The sequence below is a fragment of the Ascaphus truei genome, unplaced genomic scaffold (genome assembly GCF_040206685.1).
Source record: "Ascaphus truei isolate aAscTru1 unplaced genomic scaffold, aAscTru1.hap1 HAP1_SCAFFOLD_228, whole genome shotgun sequence".
Classification (NCBI taxonomy): Eukaryota; Metazoa; Chordata; class Amphibia; order Anura; family Ascaphidae; genus Ascaphus; species Ascaphus truei.
Genome location: NW_027455197.1, coordinates 349,461 through 368,414, shown reverse-complemented (window position 1 = coordinate 368,414; position 18,954 = coordinate 349,461).

Sequence of the window (18,954 nt, the reverse complement as noted above, 5' to 3'; positions counted from 1 at the left end):
AGAGAGAGAAAGAAAGAAAGAGCGCAGAGAGAGAAAGAAAGAAAAAGCGCAGAGAGAGAAAGAATGAGCGCAGAGAGAGAGAGAGAGAGAGCAGAGATAGAGGAAGAAAGAGCGCAAAGAGAGAGAGAGCGCAGAGAGAAAGAGAGCGCAGACAGAGAGAGAGCGCAGAGAGAGAGCGCAGAGAGAGAAAGAAAGAAAGAGCGCAGAGAGAGAAAGAAAAAGCGCAGAGAGAGAGAGCGCAGAGAGAAAGAAAGAGCGCAGAGAGAGAGAAAGAGCGCAGAGAGAGAGAAAGAAAGAGCGCAGAGAGAGAGAAAGAAAGAGCGCAGAGAGAGAAAGAAAGAGCGCAGAGAGAGAGAAAGAAAGAGCGCAGAGAGAGAAAAAAAGAGCGCAGAGAGAGAAAGAAAGAGCGCAGAGAGAAAGAGAATGAGCGCAGAGAGAGAGAGAAAGAGCGCAGCGAGAGAGAGAGAAAGAGCGCAGAGAGAGAGAAAGAAAGAGCGCAGAGAGAGAGAAAGAAAGAGCGCAGAGAGAGAGAAAGAAAGAGCGCAGAGAGAGAAAGAAAGAGCGCAGAGAGAGAAAGAAAGAGCGCAGAGAGAGAGAGAATGAGCGCAGAGAGAGAAAGAGCGCAGAGAGAGAGAAAGAAAGAGCGCAGAGAGAGAGAAAGAAAGAGAGCAAGAAAGAGAGCGCAGAGAGAGAAAGAAAGAAAGAACGCAGAGAGAGAGAGAGAGCGCAGAGAGAGAGGAAGAAAGAGTGCAGAGAGAGAGAGAAAGAGCGCAGAGAGAGAGAGAAAGAGCGCAGAGAGAAAGAGAGCGCAGACAGAGAGAGAGCGCAGAGAGAGAGAGAGCGCAGAGAGAGCGAAAGAAAGAGCGCAGAGAGAGAGAAAGAGCGCTAGAGAAAGAAAAAGCGCAGAGAGAAAGAGGAAGATAGAGCGCAGAGAGAGAAAGAAAGAAAGAGCGCAGAGAGAGAAAGAAAGAGCGCAGATAGAGAAAGAAAGAAAGAGCGCAGAGAGAGAGAGAGCGCAGAGAGAGAGGAACAAAGAGCGCAGAGAGAGAAAGAAAGAAAGAGCGCAGAGAGAGAGAGAGAGCGCAGAGAGAAAGAGAGCGCAGACAGAGAGAGAGCGCAGAGATAGAGAGAGCGCAGAGAGAGCGAAAGAAAGAGCGCAGAGAGAGAGAAAGAGCACTAGAGAAAGAAAAAGCGCAGAGAGAGAGAGGAAGAAAGCGCGCAGAGAGAGAACGAAAGAAAGAGCGCAGAGAGAGAAAGAAAGAGCGCAGAGAGAGAGAAAGAGCGCAGAGAGAGAGAAAGAGCGCAGAGAGAGAGAAAGAAAGAGCGCAGAGAGAGAGAAAGAAAGAGCGCAGAGAGAGAAAGAAAGAGCGCAGAGAGAGAGAAAGAGCGCAGAGAGAGAGAAAGAAAGAGCGCAGAGAGAGAGAAAGAAAGAGCGCAGAGAGAGAAAGAAAGAGCGCAGAGAGAGAAAGAAAGAGCACAGAGAGAGAGCGCAGAGAGAAAGAAAGAGCGCAGAGAGAGAGAAAGAGCGCAGAGAGAGAGAAAGAAAGTGCGCATAGAGAGAAAGAAAGAGCGCAGAGAGAGAGAAAGAGCGCAGAGAGAGAGAAAGAGTGCAGAGAGAGAGAAAGAAAGAGCGCAGAGAGAGAGAAAGAAAGAGCGCAGAGAGAGAGAAAGAAAGAGCGCAGAGAGAGAAAGAAAGAGCGCAGAGAGAGAAAGAAAGAGCGCAGAGAGAGAGCGCAGAGAGAAAGAAAGAGCGCAGAGAGAGAAAGAAAGAGCGCAGAGAGAGAAAGAAAGAAAGAGCGCAGAGAGAGAAAGAAAGAGCGCAGAGAGAGAGAAAGAGCGCAGAGAGAGAGAAAGAGCGCAGAGAGAGAAAGAAAGAGCGCAGAGAGAGAGAAAGAAAGAGCGCAGAGAGAGAGAAAGAAAGAGCGCAGAGAGAGAAAGAAAGAGCACAGAGAGAGAGAAAGAGCGCAGAGAGAGAGAAAGAGCGCAGAGAGAGAGAAAGAGCGCAGAGAGAGAGAAAGAGCGCAGAGAGAGAGAAAGAAAGAGCGCAGAGAGAGAGAAAGAAAGAGCGCAGAGAGAGAGAAAGAAAGAGCGCAGAGAGAGAAAGAAAGAAAAAGCGCAGAGAGAGAAAGAATGAGCGCAGAGAGAGAGAAAGAAAGAGCGCAGAGAGAGAAAGAAAGAGCGCAGAGATAGAGAAAGAGCGCAGAGAGAGAGAAAGAGCGCAGAGAGAGAGAAAGAAAGAGCGCAGAGAGAGAAAGAAAGAGCGCAGAGAGAGAGCGCAGAGAGAAAGAAAGAGCGCAGAGAGAAAGAAAGAGCGCAGAGAGAGAAAGAAAGAGCGCAGAGAGAGAAAGAAAGAAAGAGCGCAGAGAGAGAGAAAGAGCGCAGAGAGAGAGAAAGAGCGCAGAGAGAGAGAAAGAGCGCAGAGAGAGAAAGAAAGAGTGCAGAGAGAGAGAAAGCAAGAGCGCAGATAGAGAAAGAAAGAGCGCAGAGAGAGAGAGCGCAGAGAGAAAGAAAGAGCGCAGAGAGAGAGAAAGAGCACAGAGAGAGAGAAAGAAATTGCGCAGAGAGAAAGAAAGAGCGCAGAGAGAAAGACAGAGCGCAGAGAGAAAAAGAAAAAGCGCAGAGAGAGAGAAAGAAAGAGCGCAGAGAGAGGGAAAGAAAGAGCGCAGAGAGAGAAAGAAAGAGCGCAGAGAGAGAAACAGCGCAGAGAGAGAGAAAGAGCGCAGAGAGAGAGAAAGAGCGCAGAGAGAGAGAAAGAAAGAGTGCAGAGAGAGAGAAAGAAAGAGCGCAGAGAGAGAAAGAAAGAGCGCAGAGAGAGAGAGCGCAGAGAGAAAGAAAGAGCGCAGAGAGAGAGAAAGAGCAGAGAGAGAGAGAAAGAAATTGCGCAGAGAGAAAGAAAGAGCGCAGAGAGAAAGACAGAGCGCAGAGAGAGAAAGAAAAAGCGCAGAGAGAGAGAAAGAAAGAGCGCAGAGAGAGGGAAAGAAAGAGCGCAGAGAGAGAGAGAAAGAAAGAGCGCAGAGAGAGAAAGAGCGCAGAGAGAGAGAAAGAAAGAGCGCAGAGAGAGAGAAAGAAAGAGCGCAGAGAGAGAAAGAAAGAGCGCAGAGAGAGAAAGAAAGAGCGCAGAGAGAGAGCGCAGAGAGAAAGAAAGAGCGCAGAGAGAGAGAAAGAGCGCAGAGAGAGAGAAAGAAAGTGCGCATAGAGAGAAAGAAAGAGCGCAGAGAGAGAGAAAGAGCGCAGAGAGAGAGAAAGAGTGCAGAGAGAGAGAAAGAAAGAGCGCAGAGAGAGAGAAAGAAAGAGCGCAGAGAGAGAGAAAGAAAGAGCGCAGAGAGAGAAAGAAAGAGCGCAGAGAGAGAAAGAAAGAGCGCAGAGAGAGAGCGCAGAGAGAGAGAAAGAGCGCAGAGAGAGAGAAAGAGCGCAGAGAGAGAGAAAGAGCGCAGAGAGAGAGAAAGAAAGAGCGCAGAGAGAGAGAAAGAAAGAGCGCAGAGAGAGAGAAAGAAAGAGCGCAGAGAGAGAAAGAAAGAAAAAGCGCAGAGAGAGAAAGAATGAGCGCAGAGAGAGAGAAAGAAAGAGCGCAGAGATAGAGAAAGAGCGCAGAGAGAGAGAAAGAGCGCAGAGAGAGAGAAAGAAAGAGCGCAGAGAGAGAAAGAAAGAGCGCAGAGAGAGAGCGCAGAGAGAAAGAAAGAGCGCAGAGAGAAAGAAAGAGCGCAGAGAGAGAAAGAAAGAGCGCAGAGAGAGAAAGAAAGAAAGAGCGCAGAGAGAGAAAGAAAGAGCGCAGAGAGAGAGAAAGAGCGCAGAGAGAGAGAAAGAGCGCAGAGAGAGAGAAAGAAAGAGTGCAGAGAGAGAGAAAGCAAGAGCGCAGAGAGAGAGAGCGCAGAGAGAAAGAAAGAGCGCAGAGAGAGAGAAAGAGCACAGAGAGAGAGAAAGAAATTGCGCAGAGAGAAAGAAAGAGCGCAGAGAGAAAGACAGAGCGCAGAGAGAAAGACAGAGCGCAGAGAGAAAAAGAAAAAGCGCAGAGAGAGAGAAAGAAAGAGCGCAGAGAGAGGGAAAGAAAGAGCGCAGAGAGAGAAAGAAAGAGCGCAGAGAGAGAAAGAGCGCAGAGAGAGAGAAAGAGCGCAGAGAGAGAGAAAGAGCGCAGAGAGAGAGAAAGAAAGAGTGCAGAGAGAGAGAAAGAAAGAGCGCAGAGAGAGAAAGAAAGAGCGCAGAGAGAGAGAGCGCAGAGAGAAAGAAAGAGCGCAGAGAGAGAGAAAGAGCACAGAGAGAGAGAAAGAAATTGCGCAGAGAGAAAGAAAGAGCGCAGAGAGAAAGACAGAGCGCAGAGAGAGAAAGAAAAAGCGCAGAGAGAGAGAAAGAAAGAGCGCAGAGAGAGGGAAAGAAAGAGCGCAGAGAGAGAAAGAAAGAGCGCAGAGAGAGAAAGAGCGCAGAGAGAGAGAAAGAAAGAGCGCAGAGAGAGAGAAAGAAAGAGCGCAGAGAGAGAAAGAAAGAGCGCAGAGAGAGAAAGAAAGAGCGCAGAGAGAGAGCGCAGAGAGAAAGAAAGAGCGCAGAGAGAGAGAAAGAGCGCAGAGAGAGAGAAAGAGCGCAGAGAGAGAGAGAAAGAGCGCAGAGAGAGAAAGAAAGAGCGCAGAGAGAGAGAAAGAAAGAGCGCAGAGAGAGAGAAAGAAAGAGCGCAGAGAGAGAAAGAAAGAGCACAGAGAGAGAGAAAGAGCGCAGAGAGAGAGAAAGAGCGCAGAGAGAGAGAAAGAGCGCAGAGAGAGAGAAAGAGCGCAGAGAGAGAGAAAGAGCGCAGAGAGAGAGAAAGAAAGTGCGCATAGAGAGAAAGAAAGAGCGCAGAGAGAGAGAAAGAGCGCAGAGAGAGAGAAAGAGCGCAGAGAGAGAGAAAGAGCGCAGAGAGAGAAAGAAAGAGCGCAGAGAGAGAGAAAGAAAGAGCGCAGAGAGAGAGAAAGAAAGAGCGCAGAGAGAGAGAAAGAAAGAGCGCAGAGAGAGAAAGAAAGAGCACAGAGAGAGAGAAAGAGCGCAGAGAGAGAGAAAGAGCGCAGAGAGAGAGAAAGAGCGCAGAGAGAGAGAAAGAGCGCAGAGAGAGAGAAAGAAAGTGCGCATAGAGAGAAAGAAAGAGCGCAGAGAGAGAGAAAGAGCGCAGAGAGAGAGAAAGAAAGAGCGCAGAGAGAGAAAGAAAGAAGAGCGCAGAGAGAGAAAGAAAGAGCGCAGAGAGAGAGAAAGAGCGCAGAGAGAGAGAAAGAGCGCAGAGAGAGAAAGAAAGTGCGCATAGAGAGAAAGAAAGAGCGCAGAGAGAGAGAAAGAGCGCAGAGAGAGAGAAAGAGCGCAGAGAGAGAGAAAGAGCGCAGAGAGAGAGAAAGAAAGTGCGCATAGAGAGAAAGAAAGAGCGCAGAGAGAGAGAAAGAGCGCAGAGAGAGAGAAAGAGTGCAGAGAGAGAGAAAGAAAGAGCGCAGAGAGAGAGAAAGAAAGAGCGCAGAGAGAGAAAGAAAGAGCACAGAGAGAGAGAAAGAGCGCAGAGAGAGAGAAAGAGCGCAGAGAGAGAGAAAGAGCGCAGAGAGAGAGAAAGAAAGTGCGCATAGAGAGAAAGAAAGAGCGCAGAGAGAGAGAAAGAGCGCAGAGAGAGAGAAAGAGTGCAGAGAGAGAGAAAGAAAGAGCGCAGAGAGAGAGAAAGAAAGAGCGCAGAGAGAGAGAAAGAAAGAGCGCAGAGAGAGAAAGAAAGAGCGCAGAGAGAGAAAGAAAGAGCGCAGAGAGAGAGCGCAGAGAGAGAAAGAAAGAGCGCAGAGAGAGAAAGAAAGAGCGCAGAGAGAGAAAGAAAGAAAGAGCGCAGAGAGAGAAAGAATGAGCGCAGAGAGAGAGAAAGAAAGAGCGCAGAGAGAGAGAAAGAGCGCAGAGAGAGAGAAAGAGCGCAGAGAGAGAGAAAGAGCGCAGAGAGAGAGAAAGAGCGCAGAGAGAGAGAAAGAAAGAGCGCAGAGAGAGAGAAAGAAAGAGCGCAGAGAGAGAGAAAGAAAGAGCGCAGAGAGAGAAAGAAAGAAAAAGCGCAGAGAGAGAAAGAATGAGCGCAGAGAGAGAGAAAGAAAGAGCGCAGAGAGAGAAAGAAAGAGCGCAGAGAGAGAGAAAGAGCGCAGAGAGAGAGAAAGAGCGCAGAGAGAGAGAAAGAAAGTGCGCATAGAGAGAAAGAAAGAGCGCAGAGAGAGAAAGAGCGCAGAGAGAGAGAAAGAGTGCAGAGAGAGAGAAAGAAAGAGCGCAGAGAGAGAGAAAGAAAGAGCGCAGAGAGAGAAAGAAAGAGCGCAGAGAGAGAAAGAAAGAGCGCAGAGAGAGAGCGCAGAGAGAAAGAAAGAGCGCAGAGAGAGAAAGAAAGAGCGCAGAGAGAGAAAGAAAGAAAGAGCGCAGAGAGAGAAAGAAAGAGCGCAGAGAGAGAGAAAGAGCGCAGAGAGAGAGAAAGAGCGCAGAGTGAGAAAGAAAGAGCGCAGAGAGAGAGAAAGAAAGAGCGCAGAGAGAGAGAAAGAAAGAGCGCAGAGAGAGAAAGAAAGAGCACAGAGAGAGAGAAAGAGCGCAGAGAGAGAGAAAGAGCGCAGAGAGAGAGAAAGAGCGCAGAGAGAGAGAAAGAGCGCAGAGAGAGAGAAAGAGCGCAGAGAGAGAGAAAGAAAGAGCGCAGAGAGAGAGAAAGAAAGAGCGCAGAGAGAGAGAAAGAAAGAGCGCAGAGAGAGAAAGAAAGAAAAAGCGCAGAGAGAGAAAGAATGAGCGCAGAGAGAGAGAAAGAAAGAGCGTAGAGAGAGAAAGAAAGAGCGCAGAGAGAGAGAAAGAGCGCAGAGAGAGAGAAAGGGCGCAGAGAGAGAGAAAGAGCGCAGAGAGAGAGAAAGAAAGAGCGCAGAGAGAGAGAAAGAAAGAGCGCAGAGAGAGAGAAAGAAAGAGCGCAGAGAGAGAAAGAAAGAAAAAGCGCAGAGAGAGAAAGAATGAGCGCAGAGAGAGAGAAAGAATGAGCGCAGAGAGAGAGAAAGAAAGAGCGCAGAGAGAGAAAGAAAGAGCGCAGAGAGAGAGAAAGAGCGCAGAGAGAGAGAAAGAGCGCAGAGAGAGAGAAAGAAAGAGCGCAGAGAGAAAGAAAGAGCGCAGAGAGAGAGAAAGAAAGAGCGCAGAGAGAGAAAGAAAGAAAAAGCGCAGAGAGAGAAAGAATGAGCGCAGAGAGAGAAAGAATGAGCGCAGAGAGAGAGAAAGAAAGAGCGCAGAGAGAAAGAAAGAGCGCAGAGAGAGACAAAGATAGAGCGCAGAGAGAGAAAGAAAGAAAGAGCGCAGAGAGAGAAAGAAAAAGCGCAGAGAGAGAGAGCGCAGAGAGAAAGAAAGAGCGCAGAGAGAGAGAAAGAGCGCAGAGAGAGAGAAAGAAAGAGCGCAGAGAGAGAGAAAGAAAGAGCGCAGAGAGAGAGAAAGAAAGAGCGCAGAGAGAGAGAAAGAAAGAGCGCAGAGAGAGAAAAAAAGAGCGCAGAGAGAGAAAGAAAGAGCGCAGAGAGAAAGAGAATGAGCACAGAGAGAGAGAGAAAGAGCGCAGCGAGAGAGAGAGAAAGAGCGCAGAGAGAGAGAAAGAAAGAGCGCAGAGAGAGAGAAAGAAAGAGCGCAGAGAGAGAAAGAAAGAGCGCAGAGAGATAAAGAAAGAGCGCAGAGAGAGAGAGAATGAGCGCAGAGAGAGAAAGAGCGCAGAGAGAGAGAAAGAAAGAGCGCAGAGAGAGAGAAAGAAAGAGAGCGCAGAGAGAGAAAGAAAGAAAGAACGCAGAGAGAGAGAGAGAGCGCAGAGAGAGAGGAAGAAATAGTGCAGAGAGAGAGAGAAAGAGCGCAGAGAGAGAGAGAAAGAGCGCAGAGAGAAAGAGAGCGCAGACAGAGAGAGAGCGCAGAGAGAGAGAGAGCGCAGAGAGAGCGAAAGAAAGAGCGCAGAGAGAGAGAAAGAGCGCTAGAGAAAGAAAAAGCGCAGAGAGAAAGAGGAAGATAGAGCGCAGAGAGAGAAAGAAAGAAAGAGCGCAGAGAGAGAAAGAAAGAGCGCAGATAGAGAAAGAAAGAAAGAGCGCAGAGAGAGAGAGAGCGCAGAGAGAGAGGAACAAAGAGCGCAGAGAGAGAAAGAAAGAAAGAGCGCAGAGAGAGAGAGAGAGCGCAGAGAGAGAGAGAGAGCGCAGAGAGAAAGAGAGCGCAGACAGAGAGAGAGCGCAGAGATAGAGAGAGCGCAGAGAGAGCGAAAGAAAGAGCGCAGAGAGAGAGAAAGAGCGCTAGAGAAAGAAAAAGCGCAGAGAGAGAGAGGAAGAAAGCGCGCAGAGAGAGAACGAAAGAAAGAGCGCAGAGAGAGAAAGAAAGAGCGCAGAGAGAGAAAGAAAGAGCGCAGAGAGAGAGAAAGAGCGCAGAGAGAGAGAAAGAGCGCAGAGAGAGAGAAAGAAAGAGCGCAGAGAGAGAGAAAGAAAGAGCGCAGAGAGAGAAAGAAAGAGCGCAGAGAGAGAAAGAAAGAGCGTAGAGAGAGCGCGCAGAGAGAAAGAAAGAGCGCAGAGAGAGAGAAAGAGCGCAGAGAGAGAGAAAGAAAGTGCGCATAGAGAGAAAGAAAGAGCGCAGAGAGAGAGAAAGAGTGCAGAGAGAGAGAAAGAAAGAGCGCAGAGAGAGAGAAAGAAAGAGCGCAGAGAGAGAGAAAGAAAGAGCGCAGAGAGAGAAAGAAAGAGCGCAGAGAGAGAAAGAAAGAAAGAGCGCAGAGAGAGAAAGAAAGAGCGCAGAGAGAGAGAAAGAGCGCAGAGAGAGAGAAAGAGCGCAGAGAGAGAGAAAGAAAGAGCGCAGAGAGAGAGAAAGAAAGAGCGCAGAGAGAGAAAGAAAGAGCACAGAGAGAGAGAAAGAGCGCAGAGAGAGAGAAAGAGCGCAGAGAGAGAGAAAGAGCGCAGAGAGAGAGAAAGAGCGCAGAGAGAGAGAAAGAAAGAGCGCAGAGAGAGAGAAAGAAAGAGCGCAGAGAGAGAGAAAGAAAGAGCGCAGAGAGAGAAAGAAAGAAAAAGCGCAGAGAGAGAAAGAAAGAGCGCAGAGAGAGAGAAAGAGCGCAGAGAGAGAGAAAGAGCGCAGAGAGAGAGAAAGAAAGAGCGCAGAGAGAGAGAAAGAAAGAGCGCAGAGAGAGAAAGAAAGAGCACAGAGAGAGAGAAAGAGCGCAGAGAGAGAGAAAGAGCGCAGAGAGAGAGAAAGAGCGCAGAGAGAGAGAAAGAGCGCAGAGAGAGAGAAAGAAAGAGCGCAGAGAGAGAGAAAGAAAGAGCGCAGAGAGAGAGAAAGAAAGAGCGCAGAGAGAGAAAGAAAGAAAAAGCGCAGAGAGAGAAAGAATGAGCACAGAGAGAGAGAAAGAAAGAGCGCAGAGAGAGAAAGAAAGAGCGCAGAGATAGAGAAAGAGCGCAGAGATAGAGAAAGAGCGCAGAGAGAGAGAAAGAAAGAGCGCAGAGAGAGAAAGAAAGAGCGCAGAGAGAGAAAGAAAGAGCGCAGAGAGAGAAAGAAAGAGCGCAGAGAGAGAGCCCAGAGAGAAAGAAAGAGCGCAGAGAGAGAGAAAGAGCGCAGAGAGAGAGAAAGAAAGTGCGCATAGAGAGAAAGAAAGAGCGCAGAGAGAGAGAAAGAGCGCAGAGAGAGAGAAAGAGCGCAGAGAGAGAAAGAAAGAGCACAGAGAGAGAAAGAAAGAGCGCAGAGAGAGAGCGCAGAGAGAAAGAAAGAGCGCAGAGAGAGAAAGAAAGAGCGCAGAGAGAGAAAGAAAGAAAGAAAGAGCGCAGAGAGAGAAAGAAAGAGCGCAGAGAGAGAGAAAGAGCGCAGAGAGAGAGAAAGAGCGCAGAGAGAGAAAGAAAGAGCGCAGAGAGAGAGAAAGAAAGAGCGCAGAGAGAGAGAAAGAAAGAGCGCAGAGAGAGAAAGAAAGAGCACAGAGAGTGAGAAAGAGCGCAGAGAGTGAGAAAGAGCGCAGAGAGAGAGAAAGAGCGCAGAGAGAGAGAAAGAGCGCAGAGAGAGAGAAAGAGCGCAGAGAGAGAGAAAGAAAGAGCGCAGAGAGAGAGAAAGAAAGAGCGCAGAGAGAGAGAAAGAAAGAGCGCAGAGAGAGAAAGAAAGAAAAAGCGCAGAGAGAGAAAGAATGAGCGCAGAGAGAGAGAAAGAAAGAGCGCAGAGAGAGAAAGAAAGAGCGCAGAGATAGAGAAAGAGCGCAGAGAGAGAGAAAGAGCGCAGAGAGAGAGAAAGAAAGAGCGCAGAGAGAGAAAGAAAGAGCGCAGAGAGAGAGCGCAGAGAGAAAGAAAGAGCGCAGAGAGAGAAAGAAAGAGCGCAGAGAGAGAAAGAAAGAAAGAGCGCAGAGAGAGAAAGAAAGAGCGCAGAGAGAGAGAAAGAGCGCAGAGAGAGAGAAAGAGCGCAGAGAGAGAGAAAGAGCGCAGAGAGAGAGAAAGAGCGCAGAGAGAGAAAGAAAGAGTGCAGAGAGAGAGAAAGAAAGAGCGCAGAGAGAGAAAGAAAGAGCGCAGAGAGAAAGAAAGAGCGCAGAGAGAGAGAAAGAGCACAGAGAGAGAGAAAGAAATTGCGCAGAGAGAAAGAAAGAGCGCAGAGAGAAAGACAGAGCGCAGAGAGAGAAAGAAAAAGCGCAGAGAGAGAGAAAGAAAGAGCGCAGAGAGAGAAAGAAAGAGCGCAAAGAGAGAAAGAAAGAGCGCAGAGAGAGAGAAAGAAAGAGCGCAGAGAGAAAGAAAGAGCGCAGAGAGAGACAAAGATAGAGCGCAGAGAGAGAAAGAAAGAAAGAGCGCAGAGAGAGAAAGAAAAAGCGCAGAGAGAGAGAGCGCAGAGAGAAAGAAAGAGCGCAGAGAGAGAGAAAGAGCGCAGAGAGAGAGAAAGAAAGAGCGCAGAGAGAGAGAAAGAAAGAGCGCAGAGAGAGAGAAAGAAAGAGCGCAGAGAGAGAAAAAAAGAGCGCAGAGAGAGAAAGAAAGAGCGCAGAGAGAAAGAGAATGAGCGCAGAGAGAGAGAAAGAGCGCAGCGAGAGAGAGAGAAAGAGCGCAGAGAGAGAGAAAGAAAGAGCGCAGAGAGAGAGAAAGAAAGAGCGCAGAGAGAGAGAAAGAAAGAGCGCAGAGAGAGAAAGAAAGAGCGCAGAGAGAGAAAGAAAGAGCGCAGAGAGAGAGAGAATGAGCGCAGAGAGAGAAAGAGCGCAGAGAGAGAGAAAGAAAGAGCGCCGAGAGAGAGAAAGAAAGAGAGCGCAGAGAGAGAAAGAAAGAAAGAACGCAGAGAGAGAGAGAGCGCAGAGAGAGAGGAAGAAAGAGTGCAGAGAGAGAGAGAGAAAGAGCGCAGAGAGAGAGAGAAAGAGCGCAGAGAGAAAGAGAGCGCAGACAGAGAGAGAGCGCAGAGAGAGAGAGAGCGCAGAGAGAGCGAAAGAAAGAGCGCAGAGAGAGAGAAAGAGCGCTAGAGAAAGAAAAAGCGCAGAGAGAAAGAGGAAGATAGAGCGCAGAGAGAGAAAGAAAGAAAGAGCGCAGAGAGAGAAAGAAAGAGCGCAGATAGAGAAAGAAAGAAAGAGCGCAGAGAGAGAGAGAGCGCAGAGAGAGAGGAACAAAGAGCGCAGAGAGAGAAAGAAAGAAAGAGCGCAGAGAGAGAGAGAGAGCGCAGAGAGAAAGAGCGCAGACAGAGAGAGAGCGCAGAGATAGAGAGAGCGCAGAGAGAGAGAAAGAGCGGTAGAGAAAGAAAAAGCGCAGAGAGAGAGAGGAAGAAAGCGCGCAGAGAGAGAACGAAAGAAAGAGCGCAGAGAGAGAAAGAAAGAGCACAGAGAGAGAGAAAGAGCGCAGAGAGAGAGAAAGAGCGCAGAGAGAGAGAAAGAAAGAGCGCAGAGAGAGAGAAAGAAAGAGCGCAGAGAGAGAAAGAAAGAGTGCAGAGAGAGAGAAAGAAAGAGCGCAGATAGAGAAAGAGAGCGCAGAGAGAGAGAGCGCAGAGAGAAAGAAAGAGCGCAGAGAGAGAGAAAGAGCACAGAGAGAGAGAAAGAAATTGCGCAGAGAGAAAGAAAGAGCGCAGAGAGAAAGACAGAGCGCAGAGAGAAAAAGAAAAAGCGCAGAGAGAGAGAAAGAAAGAGCGCAGAGAGAGGGAAAGAAAGAGCGCAGAGAGAGAAAGAAAGAGCGCAGAGAGAGAAAGAGCGCAGAGAGAGAGAAAGAGCGCAGAGAGAGAGAAAGAGCGCATAGAGAGAGAAAGAAAGAGTGCAGAGAGAGAGAAAGAAAGAGCGCAGAGAGAGAAAGAAAGAGCGCAGAGAGAGAGAGCGCAGAGAGAAAGAAAGAGCGCAGAGAGAGAGAAAGAGCACAGAGAGAGAGAAAGAAATTGCGCAGAGAGAAAGAAAGAGCGCAGAGAGAAAGACAGAGCGCAGAGAGAGAAAGAAAAAGCGCAGAGAGAGAGAAAGAAAGAGCGCAGAGAGAGGGAAAGAAAGAGCGCAGAGAGAGAAAGAAAGAGCGCAGAGAGAGAAAGAGCGCAGAGAGAGAGAAAGAAAGAGCGCAGAGAGAGGGAAAGAAAGAGCGCAGAGAGAGAAAGAAAGAGCGCAGAGAGAGAAAGAGCGCAGAGAGAGAGAAAGAAAGAGCGCAGAGAGAGAGAAAGAAAGAGCGCAGAGAGAGAGAAAGAGCGCTAGAGAAAGAAAAAGCGCAGAGAGAGAGAGGAAGAAAGCGCGCAGAGAGAGAGAGGAAGAAAGCGCGCAGAGAGAGAACGAAAGAAAGAGCGCAGAGAGAGAAAGAAAGAGCGCAGAGAGAGAGAAAGAGCGCAGAGAGAGAGAAAGAGCGCAGAGAGAGAGAAAGAAAGAGCGCAGAGAGAGAGAAAGAAAGAGCGCAGAGAGAGAAAGAAAGAGCGCAGAGAGAGAAAGAAAGAGCGCAGAGAGAGCGCGCAGAGAGAAAGAAAGAGCGCAGAGAGAGAGAAAGAAAGTGCGCATAGAGAGAAAGAAAGAGCGCAGAGAGAGAGAAAGAGCGCAGAGAGAGAGAAAGAGCGCAGAGAGAGAGAAAGAGTGCAGAGAGAGAGAAAGAGCGCAGAGAGAGAGAAAGAGCGCAGAGAGAGAGAGAGAAAGAGCGCAGAGAGAGAGAAAGAAAGAGCGCAGAGAGAGAGAAAGAAAGAGCGCAGAGAGAGAGAAAGAAAGAGCGCAGAGAGAGAGAAAGAAAGAGCGCAGAGAGAGAAAGAAAGAAAAAGCGCAGAGAGAGAAAGAATGAGCGCAGAGAGAGAGAAAGAAAGAGCGCAGAGAGAGAAAGAAAGAGCGCAGAGATAGAGAAAGAGCGCAGAGAGAGAGAAAGAGCGCAGAGAGAGAGAAAGAAAGAGCGCAGAGAGAGAAAGAAAGAGCGCAGAGAGAGAAAGAAAGAAAGAGCGCAGAGAGAGAAAGAAAGAGCGCAGAGAGAGAGAGAGCGCAGAGAGAGAGAAAGAGAGCAGAGAGAGAGAAAGAGCGCAGAGAGAGAAAGAAAGAGTGCAGAGAGAGAGAAAGAAAGAGCGCAGAGAGAGAAAGAAAGAGCGCAGAGAGAGAAAGAAAGAGCGCAGAGAGAAAGAAAGAGCACAGAGAGAGAGAAAGAAATTGCGCAGAGAGAAAGAAAGAGCGCAGAGAGAAAGACAGAGCGCAGAGAGAGAAAGAAAAAGCGCAGAGAGAGAGAAAGAAAGAGCGCAGAGAGAGAAAGAAAGAGCGCAGAGAGAGAAAGAAAGAGCGCTGAGAGAGAGAAAGAAAGAGCGCAGAGAGAGAGAAAGAAAGAGCGCAGAGAGAAAGAAAGAGCGCAGAGAGAGACAAAGATAGAGCGCAGAGAGAGAAAGAAAGAAAGAGCGCAGAGAGAGAAAGAAAAAGCGCAGAGAGAGAGAGCGCAGAGAGAAAGAAAGAGCGCAGAGAGAGAGAAAGAGCGCAGAGAGAGAGAAAGAAAGAGCGCAGAGAGAGAGAAAGAAAGAGCGCAGAGAGAGAGAAAGAAAGAGCGCAGAGAGAGAAAAAAAGAGCGCAGAGAGAGAAAGAAAGAGCGCAGAGAGAAAGAGAATGAGCGCAGAGAGAGAGAGAAAGAGCGCAGCGAGAGAGAGAGAAAGAGCGCAGAGAGAGAGAAAGAAAGAGCGCAGAGAGAGAGAAAGAAAGAGCGCAGAGAGAGAAAGAAAGAGCGCAGAGAGAGAAAGAAAGAGCGCAGAGAGAGAGAGAATGAGCGCAGAGAGAGAAAGAGCGCAGAGAGAGAGAAAGAAAGAGCGCAGAGAGAGAGAAAGAAAGAGAGCGCAGAGAGAGAAAGAAAGAAAGAACGCAGAGAGAGAGAGAGAGCGCAGAGAGAGAGGAAGAAAGAGTGCAGAGAGAGAGAGAAAGAGCGCAGAGAGAGAGAGAAAGAGCGCAGAGAGAAAGAGAGCGCAGACAGAGAGAGAGCGCAGAGAGAGAGAGAGCGCAGAGAGAGCGAAAGAAAGAGCGCAGAGAGAGAGAAAGAGCGCTAGAGAAAGAAAAAGCGCAGAGAGAAAGAGGAAGATAGAGCGCAGAGAGAGAAAGAAAGAAAGAGCGCAGAGAGAGAAAGAAAGAGCGCAGATAGAGAAAGAAAGAAAGAGCGCAGAGAGAGAGAGAGCGCAGAGAGAGAGGAACAAAGAGCGCAGAGAGAGAAAGAAAGAAAGAGCGCAGAGAGAGAGAGAGAGCGCAGAGAGAAAGAGCGCAGACAGAGAGAGAGCGCAGAGATAGAGAGAGCGCAGAGAGAGAGAAAGAGCGGTAGAGAAAGAAAAAGCGCAGAGAGAGAGAGGAAGAAAGCGCGCAGAGAGAGAACGAAAGAAAGAGCGCAGAGAGAGAAAGAAAGAGCACAGAGAGAGAGAAAGAGCGCAGAGAGAGAGAAAGAGCGCAGAGAGAGAGAAAGAAAGAGTGCAGAGAGAGAGAAAGAAAGAGCGCAGAGAGAGAAAGAAAGAGCGCAGAGAGAGAGAGCGCAGAGAGAAAGAAAGAGCGCAGAGAGAGAGAAAGAGCACAGAGAGAGAGAAAGAAATTGCGCAGAGAGAAAGAAAGAGCGCAGAGAGAAAGACAGAGCGCAGAGAGAGAAAGAAAAAGCGCAGAGAGAGAGAAAGAAAGAGCGCAGAGAGAGGGAAAGAAAGAGCGCAGAGAGAGAAAGAAAGAGCGCAGAGAGAGAAAGAGCGCAGAGAGAGAGAAAGAAAGAGCGCAGAGAGAGGGAAAGAAAGAGCGCAGAGAGAGAAAGAAAGAGCGCAGAGAGAGAAAGAGCGCAGAGAGAGAGAAAGAAAGAGCGCAGAGAGAGAGAAAGAAAGAGCGCAGAGAGAGAGAAAGAGCGCTAGAGAAAGAAAAAGCGCAGAGAGAGAGAGGAAGAAAGCGCGCAGAGAGAGAGAGGAAGAAAGCGCGCAGAGAGAGAACGAAAGAAAGAGCGCAGAGAGAGAAAGAAAGAGCGCAGAGAGAGAGAAAGAGCGCAGAGAGAGAGAAAGAGCGCAGAGAGAGAGAAAGAAAGAGCGCAGAGAGAGAGAAAGAAAGAGCGCAGAGAGAGAGAAAGAGCGGTAGAGAAAGAAAAAGCGCAGAGAGAGAGAGGAAGAAAGCGCGCAGAGAGAGAACGAAAGAAAGAGCGCAGAGAGAGAAAGAAAGAGCACAGAGAGAGAGAAAGAGCGCAGAGAGAGAGAAAGAGCGCAGAGAGAGAGAAAGAAAGAGTGCAGAGAGAGAGAAAGAAAGAGCGCAGAGAGAGAAAGAAAGAGCGCAGAGAGAGAGAGCGCAGAGAGAAAGAAAGAGCGCAGAGAGAGAGAAAGAGCACAGAGAGAGAGAAAGAAATTGCGCAGAGAGAAAGAAAGAGCGCAGAGAGAAAGACAGAGCGCAGAGAGAGAAAGAAAAAGCGCAGAGAGAGAGAAAGAAAGAGCGCAGAGAGAGAGAAAGAAAGAGCGCAGAGAGAGAGAAAGAAAGAGCGCAGAGAGAGAGAAAGAAAGAGCGCAGAGAGAGAAAGAAAGAGCGCAGAGAGAGAAAGAAAGAGCGCAGAGAGAGAGCGCAGAGAGAAAGAAAGAGCGCAGAGAGAGAAAGAAAGAAAGAGCGCAGAGAGAGAAAGAAAGAGCGCAGAGAGAGAGAAAGAGCGCAGAGAGAGAGAAAGAGCGCAGAGAGAGAGAAAGAAAGAGCGCAGAGAGAGAGAAAGAAAGAGCGCAGAGAGAGAAAGAAAGAGCACAGAGAGAGAGAAAGAGCGCAGAGAGAGAGAAAGAGCGCAGAGAGAGAGAAAGAGCGCAGAGAGAGAGAAAGAGCGCAGAGAGAGAGAAAGAGCGCAGAGAGAGAGAAAGAAAGAGCGCAGAGAGAGAGAAAGAAAGAGCGCAGAGAGAGAGAAAGAAAGAGCGCAGAGAGAGAAAGAAAGAGCGCAGAGAGAGAAAGAAAGAGCGCAGAGAGAGAGCGCAGAGAGAAAGAAAGAGCGCAGAGAGAGAAAGAAAGAAAGAGCGCAGAGAGAGAAAGAAAGAGCGCAGAGAGAGAGAAAGAGCGCAGAGAGAGAGAAAGAGCGCAGAGAGAGAGAAAGAAAGAGCGCAGAGAGAGAGAAAGAAAGAGCGCAGAGAGAGAAAGAAAGAGCACAGAGAGAGAGAAAGAGCGCAGAGAGCGAGAAAGAGCGCAGAGAGAGAGAAAGAGCGCAGAGAGAGAGAAAGAGCGCAGAGAGAGAGAAAGAAAGAGCGCAGAGAGAGAGAAAGAAAGAGCGCAGAGAGAGAGAAAGAAAGAGCGCAGAGAGAGAAAGAAAGAAAAAGCGCAGAGAGAGAAAGAATGAGCACAGAGAGAGAGAAAGAAAGAGCGCAGAGAGAGAAAGAAAGAGCGCAGAGAGAGAGAAAGAGCGCAGAGAGAGAGAAAGAAAGAGCGCAGAGAGAGAGAAAGAAAGAGCGCAGAGAGAGAAAGAAAGAGCGCAGAGAGAGAAAGAAAGAGCGCAGAGAGAGAGCGCAGAGAGAAAGAAAGAGCGCAGAGAGAGAGAAAGAGCGCAGAGAGAGAGAAAGAAAGTGCGCATAGAGAGAAAGAAAGAGCGCAGAGAGAGAGAAAGAGCGCAGAGAGAGAGAAAGAGCGCAGAGAGAGAAAGAAAGAGCACAGAGAGAGAAAGAAAGAGCGCAGAGAGAGAGCGCAGAGAGAAAGAAAGAGCGCAGAGAGAGAAAGAAAGAGCGCAGAGAGAGAAAGAAAGAAAGAAAGAGCACAGAGAGAGAAAGAAAGAGCGCAGAGAGAGAGAAAGAGCGCAGAGAGAGAGAAAGAGCGCAGAGAGAGAAAGAAAGAGCGCAGAGAGAGAGAAACAAAGAGCGCAGAGAGAGAGAAAGAAAGAGCGCAGAGAGAGAAAGAAAGAGCACAGAGAGAGAGAAAGAGCGCAGAGAGAGAGAAAGAGCGCAGAGAGAGAGAAAGAGCGCAGAGAGAGAGAAAGAAAGAGCGCAGAGAGAGAGAAAGAAAGAGCGCAGAGAGAGAGAAAGAAAGAGCGCAGAGAGAGAAAGAAAGAAAAAGCGCAGAGAGAGAAAGAATGAGCGCAGAGAGAGAGAAAGAAAGAGCGCAGAGAGAGAAAGAAAGAGCGCAGAGATAGAGAAAGAGCGCAGAGAGAGAGAAAGAGCGCAGAGAGAGAGAAAGAAAGAGCGCAGAGAGAGAAAGAAAGAGCGCAGAGAGAGAAAGAAAGAAAGAGCGCAGAGAGAGAAAGAAAGAGCGCAGAGAGAGAGAAAGAGCGCAGAGAGAGAGAAAGAGCGCAGAGAGAGAGAAAGAGCGCAGAGAGAGAAAGAAAGAGTGCAGAGAGAGAGAAAGAAAGAGCGCAGAGAGAGAAAGAAAGAGCGCAGAGAGAAAGAAAGAGCGCAGAGAGAGAGAAAGAGCACAGAGAGAGAGAAAGAAATTGCGCAGAGAGAAAGAAAGAGCGCAGAGAGAAAGACAGAGCACAGAGAGAGAAAGAAAAAGCGCAGAGAGAGAGAAAGAAAGAGCGCAGAGAGAGAAAGAAAGAGCGCAGAGAGAGAAAGAAAGAGCGCAGAGAGAGAGAAAGAAAGAGCGCAGAGAGAAAGAAAGAGCGCAGAGAGAGACAAAGATAGAGCGCAGAGAGAGAAAGAAAGAAAGAGCGCAGAGAGAGAAAGAAAAAGCGCAGAGAGAGAGAGCGCAGAGAGAAAGAAAGAGCGCAGAGAGAGAGAAAGAGCGCAGAGAGAGAGAAAGAGCGCAGAGAGAGAGAAAGAAAGAGCGCAGAGAGAGAGAAAGAAAGAGCGCAGAGAGAGAGAAAGAAAGAGCGCAGAGAGAGAGAAAGAAAGAGCGCAGAGAGAGAAAAAAAGAGCGCAGAGAGAGAAAGAAAGAGCGCAGAGAGAAAGAGAATGAGCGCAGAGAGAGAGAGAAAGAGCGCAGCGAGAGAGAGAGAAAGAGCGCAGAGAGAGAGAAAGAAAGAGCGCAGAGAGAGAGAAAGAAAGAGCGCAGAGAGAGAGAAAGAAAGAGCGCAGAGAGAGAAAGAAAGAGCGCAGAGAGAGAAAGAAAGAGCGCAGAGAGAGAGAGAATGAGCGCAGAGAGAGAGAGCGCAGAGAGAGAGAAAGAAAGAGCGCAGAGAGAGAGAAAGAAAGAGAGCGCAGAGAGAGAAAGAAAGAAAGAACGCAGAGAGAGAGAGAGAGCGCAGAGAGAGAGGAAGAAAGAGTGCAGAGAGAGAGAGAAAGAGCGCAGAGAGAGAGAGAAAGAGCGCAGAGAGAAAGAGAGCGCAGAGAGAGAGAGAAAGAAAGAGCGCAGAGAGAGAAAGAAAGAGCGCAGATAGAGAAAGAAAGAAAGAGCGCAGAGAGAGAGAGAGCGCAGAGAGAGAGGAACAAAGAGCGCAGAGAGAGAAAGAAAGAAAGAGCGCAGAGAGAGAGAGAGAGCGCAGAGAGAAAGAGAGCGCAGACAGAGAGAGAGCGCAGAGATAGAGAGAGCGCAGAGAGAGAGAAAGAGCGCTAGAGAAAGAAAAAGCGCAGAGAGAGAGAGGAAGAAAGCGCGCAGAGAGAGAACGAAAGAAAGAGCGCAGAGAGAGAGAGAGCGCAGAGAGAGAGAGAGAGCGCAGAGAGAGAGAAAGAGCGCAGAGAGAGAGAAAGAAAGAGCGCAGAGAGAGAGAAAGAAAGAGCGCAGAGAGAGAAAGA